Source organism: Hevea brasiliensis, chromosome 14 (assembly GCF_030052815.1).
Source record: "Hevea brasiliensis isolate MT/VB/25A 57/8 chromosome 14, ASM3005281v1, whole genome shotgun sequence".
NCBI classification, from domain to species: Eukaryota; Viridiplantae; Streptophyta; class Magnoliopsida; order Malpighiales; family Euphorbiaceae; genus Hevea; species Hevea brasiliensis.
The window spans coordinates 84,422,283-84,428,972 of NC_079506.1; the positions used below are offsets into that span (position 1 = coordinate 84,422,283).

The 6,690-nt window shown below is 31.2% G+C and overlaps 1 non-coding gene across 1 annotated transcript; it reads right to left on the reverse strand.

Moving 5' to 3' along the window:
- Positions 1-3,771: 3,771 nt before the first annotated feature.
- Positions 3,772-3,879, reverse strand: LOC131173495 (small nucleolar RNA R71). The gene has a single exon (XR_009143811.1). It is a non-coding gene; the product is annotated as a small nucleolar RNA R71 (small nucleolar RNA).
- Positions 3,880-6,690: the final 2,811 nt, after the last annotated feature.

Here is a 6,690-nt window from a genome sequence, read left to right on the forward strand (position 1 = left end):
GGAATGGTGAGAGAAGAAAAGAAAATGAGAGAAAAAGGAAGAGAATGAAAGCAAAGAATGTGAGTAAAAAAGATAAGAAAATAATTATAGAAGAAGGAAGAAAATGAAAGAAAAGAGAAGAGGATGATAAGAGAAGAGAAAAGAAAATGAGGGCAAGGGGGGAAAAATGAGAGAAAAGGGAAGAAAATAATGATATAAGAGAGAAGAAAATGAGATAAAATAAAAGAAAATGATGAGAGAAAAGGGAAAAAGTAAGAGAAAATAAAAGAACATGAAAGAAAAAAAAATAAGGAAATGAGAGTAAAGAGAAAAAAAATTAAAATGGAAGAGAAGAAAATTGTTAAAAAAATGAAACGATTAAAGAAAAAATAGTGTTTTTAGATATAAATGCATGATTTATCAATGAATTTAGTAATAAATTACAAATCCATTATGAGATTAAAAAAAAGACATGGTTTTTTTTCTCAAAAAATTGCTGGCAAATTTGAGAATTCATCGGTAATTGAAAAAGAGATAAGGCTTTTGAAAAATAAGGATGAAATTTTTTTCTTTGAAAATTACCCACGGACTTCAAATCTATTGGTAATCTGAATATTTAATATTTTTTTTTATGCACAATTTATCAACGGATTTTAAATGCGTTGCTAATTTGCACCAGGTAATTTGATCACTAATTTTTATATCCCATAAATTACCAATAGACTCGAAATTTATCAATAATTTATAAATGAATTTTAAAATTTGTCGATAATTTGCACACTTAAAATTTTTTTATATCTCATAAATTATCGGTGAATTATAAAATTTGTTAATAAATTATCAATGAATTTTGAATCTATTAGTAATTTTAGCATTAAATTTTTTATGTCCCACAAATTACCAATAATTTCGAGTTCATTAGTAATTTGAATACTAAATTTTTTATGTCTCAGTTTACTAATATATTTTAAAATCCAAAAAATTAGTGCATGTAGAATTTAAAATATATTATTATAAATTTAAATTAATAAGATTGAGAATATATCAATTCAATAAAAAAATTATAAGCTTATAAATAAATATGATCAAAAGTTAAATTTATAGTAAAAATTTTATAATTAAAATATAAGTCTATAATTTTAAATTTATAAAAGTGCATAAATTTTATTATATAATTTTTATTAATTCATATATTATCATATATAATTTTATAAAATAGATAATTAAGAATAAAATAAAACTTATTAAAACATGTATTCCCCGTTACTTTAGAGTTTATAATAATAATAATAATATAATAATGATGATAATAATAATAATAATAATAATAATAATAATAATAATAATAATAATAATAATAATAATAATATTATTATTATTATTATTATTATTATTATTATTATTATTATTATTATTATAGGTAAATAGTATACCTATTTTGTAAAGTAATATTATTATGTTGAGAAATTGCTTAGATAGCCTATTTTTGTTTTTTTTTTGTTGGGCTGTTGTAGGTGATACATGCATTTTGCATAGTCATTTAGGTTTAATTTCATGGTCATTTTATTTGATTGTTAGTCACTTTTAGCTAATTTTATTAGTTATTTAGATAGTTTTTCATGATTACTAATTTTTGGATTAATTTGTAATTTTACTTTGTTTTGTAGGAAAAATGGTATTTTTGAGGGATTAAAAAGAAATTATGCCAGTGAGGAGTGATTTCTACAGCTAAAGATATCAAAAACAAGTTTGAAAGTTGAATTATGCAGTGGCCAAATTACGCATAACTTGCCGCATAAGTTGTGCAGTTCTGCACAGGGAGAATAAACAATTTTTCCATTCCTGCCGAAATCTGCATAAGTCACTGCATGACTTATGCAGACTTACTCTTTGCTTATGCAGCTTCACACAGAGGGCCCAGAAACCTGCCGAAAACTGCATAAGGGACTGCATAACTTATGCAGTCCACTTATACAGTTTTATAGAGTCTTCATAATGAGCTAGCAGAAGATTCTCACATGAAAACACACCATTTTAAGGCTACTTGTCAGAAAAAGATATAAATAGGCCCTTATCTCATTTTAGAAGGGGGAGGAAACATAAAAGGAAGCAGCAGCAAGGGAAGAGTCAAAAAGAGGGAGCAAAACGTCACCTCTCCATTTCTAGACCAGATTTGGAGTTTTCTTTCCTTTCTTGCATTGAGTTTCTTAGTTCTTAACTTAGATTAAAGATTTATTTCTATATTAACTCAGAATTTCTTGTAAATATTATGGATAGTGAGTAGTTTTCATTAGATTCTGGAGTTGGGATATAATATTTGAGATATTTTATGGATTTTGATTGGGTAATCCCTATTTTATGGTTTTAATGAGTTTTATTCATTTCTTGTGTGCTCAATGACATGCTTAGTGTAGGATCCCATTAAGTGTTGTTTTTAATCCATGGTTGAAGCACCGAAAGGAAAAAACCTTGTGATAGATAATCAATAAATTAGACTTAATTAACCTAGATCTAGAAATAGACTAAGGATTAAGAGGATTTACAGATTAATTAAGGAACTTAATAGGTCTTGATTAATTTTAACTCCACGTAAGTAAGATTAGATTGATTAAGACACTCTTTATCTCACTCAAAAGGGTATTCAAAGGATTTAAGAATTAATCTCCTTAAAACCCGTAAATTCCATAAGATTGGGTAACCAAATTAAAAATCCCAAAATAGCTTGAATATGAACCCCCGAACTTTGGAATCGCCTCTTTTATTATTGTTAATTTCTAATCGAATTTAATTACATGCCATTTTAAATCTTGCCATATTTCAATTTGTTTATTTTAATTTGATGCAAATTTAGTTAAATCATTACATTGTTTAATAGATTATTAAATTTTACACATATAGATTTCACACTTCAATATCTATCAATTTATTGCTTTAATTTCAAAAATAGTTCAAATTAGTCAATTTCCATATAAAAAATTTGATCATTAACACAACTCCTCGTGGGAACGATATCTTTTCTATATTACTTGTACGACCCGTGCACTTGCGGTTGGGCCACATCAAGTTTTTGGTGCCGTTGCTAGGGAGTTGTTTGTTTAAGATTGAATTCTTGATTATTTTAGTTGTTTATAGTTTTATCTTTGTTATCTTTTCATTTTGTGTTTGTTTGTTCTTTTTAGGTACTCTTAATCTTTTATGAGAAGAGTTAGAAGCACAAGTGACACATCCTTATTGTTTAATCCTGAAATTGAGAAATTTTATAGGGCCAATAAGAAAGAAACCAGAAAAAGGAAAAAAGCCTTGAGAGAAACTGAAATTGAAGCAGACATGGCTGATGAAAGAATTAGAATTGGTGGTGGTAATGCTGGAAATGATCGAAACAATGAAAATGCACCCAAGGTGAAGAAGTTGTAAATGCTAATGTGCCTAGGGGAAGTATGACGGATCATGCTTTTCCTCGTTTTGATGACTTGAGAGAGAGTATAGCAAGACCAAAAATTGATGCAAATAGCTACAAGATGGATTTTGGAGTTCTTCAAATGATTCAAAATTCCCAATTTGGTGGACATCCTTCTGAAAATCCACACACACATCTAAAGAAGTTTGCTATGATTTGTGATATGCAAAAACAACCTGAAGTATCTGATGATGCAGCAAGATTGAAGCTATTCCATTCTCTTTAAACGATAAAACATTGGATTAGCTTGATTCTTTATCTCACAACTCCATTACAAATTGGGAGCAACTCACTGATGCATTTCTTGCACAATATTTTCCACCTAGAAAAACTCAAGAATTGAGAAATCAAATGACAGCTTTCAGACCAAGGGAAGATGAAACTCTCTATGAATCATGGATGAGATGGAAGGAATTAGAGAGACAATGCCCACATCATGTCATTCCAAAATGGATGATAAACCAGAATTTTTACACTAATGTTACTCCTGCAATTAGAGGGATAATTGATGCTCAAACAGGAGGAGAATTTATTATGAAGCATGAAGATGAAGCTTATGAGCTATTGGAGAAAATTGCAAAGAATACTCATCCTTAGAGTAGTCCAAGAGGACCAGCTCCAACTCAAAAGAGGCAAGCTGCTGGAATGTATGACCTTGATCCATTCAACGTGATTAATGCAAAGTTTGATTCACTTACAAATGTTTTGGCTAAGAAGATGGAAGATTTAAGTATGTTGGTTAGTTCATCATCATCATCTGGAAGTTCACAATAAGTTGCTTATACAGAAGGAACTACTAGCTGTGGAGTAGACTATGGAGAGCAAGCTGCATATGTTGGTAATTATGGAAACAAACAAATGGGGAATCCTTACTCTCAAACTTGTAATCCAACTTGGAGGAATCATCCCAACTTTTCATGGAAAAATCAGCAAAATCAAGTCCTAAATCAGAATCTTCAACTACAACAGCAACAAGGAATTCCATATCAGCAAAATAAGCAACCATTGCCTAATTTCAATAGAGACACATGAATCCTGCACCTCCACCAAAACAGCAAGAACAAAGTTCCACCACAAAAGCTTTATTACAACAGATTCTTGCTAACCAAACTAAGCATGATGAAGAGATGAGAGAGATGAAAGCAAGGCTAGAACAGATGCAAACACATAACAGAATGTTGGAAAATCAGATTGCACAGCAAGCATCTTCCTCAGGTACCAAGTCTTTTGGAAAACTTCAAAGTCAACCAAAAAACCCAAGAGAGCAGTGTCAAGCTATTACTTTAAGAAGTGGGAAGGTTGTAAATAATGAGAAGAGTGAAAAAAAATGAGAAAAGTGAAAATAGTGAGAAGAGAGAAAATGAAAAAGAAATTGATGAGAGTGAAAAACAAGAAAGTGAGAAAGAAAGTGCAGAAAAAGGTAAAGAGAAAATTGAAGAGAAGGAAGAGAAGTATATACTTCCAGAGTCTTACAAACCACAACTTCCCTTTCCACAAAGATTTCAAAAAGCCAAGCTTGATAAGCAATTTGGGAAGTTCTTAGAAGTTTTGAAGAAGCTATACAAAAATGTGCCTTTTATTGATGCTCTTTCACAAATGCCCTCTTATGCAAAATTCTTAAAAGAAATTCTCTCAAACAAGAGGAAACTTGAAGACCATGAAACTGTAACTTTAACAGAAGAATGCAATGCTATCCTCCAAAGGAAACTTCCTCCAAAGCTCAAGGATCCAGGGAGTTTTTCAATTCCATGCCACATTGGGAAATCATATTCTACAAAAGCTTTATGTGATTTAGGGGCTAGTGTTAGCCTTATGCCCCTCTCTATTTATGAGAAGCTTAATATGGGAGATCTTAAGCCAACCCATATATCTCTTCAGTTAGCTGACATATCAATTAAATATCCTGAAGGGATTTTGGAGAATGTGCCTCTAAAGGTTGGGAAGTCTATATACCTGTTGACTTTGTGATCTTGGACATGGAAGAGGATTCTAATATTCCAATTATCTTGGGAAGGCCCTTTCTAGCTACAGCAGGAGCATTGATTGATGTTAAGGGAGAAAAATTGACTCTTAGAGTTGGTGAAGATCAATTGGTTTTCAATATTAATAACACTATGAAGAAGCATCATTCTGAAGCTGATACTTATTTGAGAATTGATATCATTGATGAGCTGGTTGAAGAACACTTTAGAAAGAGATATCCGAAAGATCCACTTGAAAATTGCTTGGTTCATGGAGGAAGCATAGACTATGACAACCCTCATGAGGCTGCATATGCTCAACATTTAGAGGGTAGTCCACCATTCATTTCTGCTCCAGTTTTTCAACTCACACAAAAGGAAAAAGTCGAATCTAAGTAACCATCATTCAAAGAAGAAGATGCACCTAAGGTAGAACTTAAACAACTTCCTTCTCAGCTTAGGTTTGAATTTCTTGGCCCCAATAACACTTATCCAGTAATTGTAAATGCAAACTTGAGTACTTTAGAGGTTGATAAGTTGTTAAGAGTGTTGAGACAATTTAGGAAAGTTTTAGGATACACCATAGATGACATTAAGGGAATAAGTCCACACCTTTGCATGCACAGAATTATTTTGGAAGGAAATTGTAAGCCATCTATTGAATATCAGAGGAGGTTGAACCCAATATAAAAGAAGTTGTTAAAAAATAAATTTTGAAGTTTCTTGATGCAGGGATCATATATCCTATCTCAGACAGTACTTGGGTGAGTCCAGTACATGTTGTCCCTAAAAAAGGTGAAATGACAGTGGTCAAAAATGAAAATAACGAATTAATTCTCACCAAAACAGTGACTAATTGGCGAATGTGCATAGATTACAGAAAATTAAATATTGCCACTAGAAAAGATCATTTTCCACTTCCCTTCATTGATCAAATGTTAGAAAGACTGGCTAGGCATTCTTATTTTTGCTATTTAGATGGGTATTCAGGATTTTTCCAAATCCCTATCCATCCAAATGATTAAGAGAAAACCACTTTTACTTGTCCTTATGGAACCTTTGCTTATAGGAGGATGCCATTTAGGTTGTGTAATGCACCAGCCACTTTTCAAAGGTGCATGATGGGAATCTTCTTAGATTTCATTGAAGATATAATGGAGGTTTTGATGGATGACTTTTCTGTTTATGGATATTCATTTGACATATGCTTGGCTAACCTTTCTAAAGTTTTGCAACGATGTGCAGATACTGACCTTGTGTTAAACTGGAAAAAGTGTCATTTCATGGTTTAAG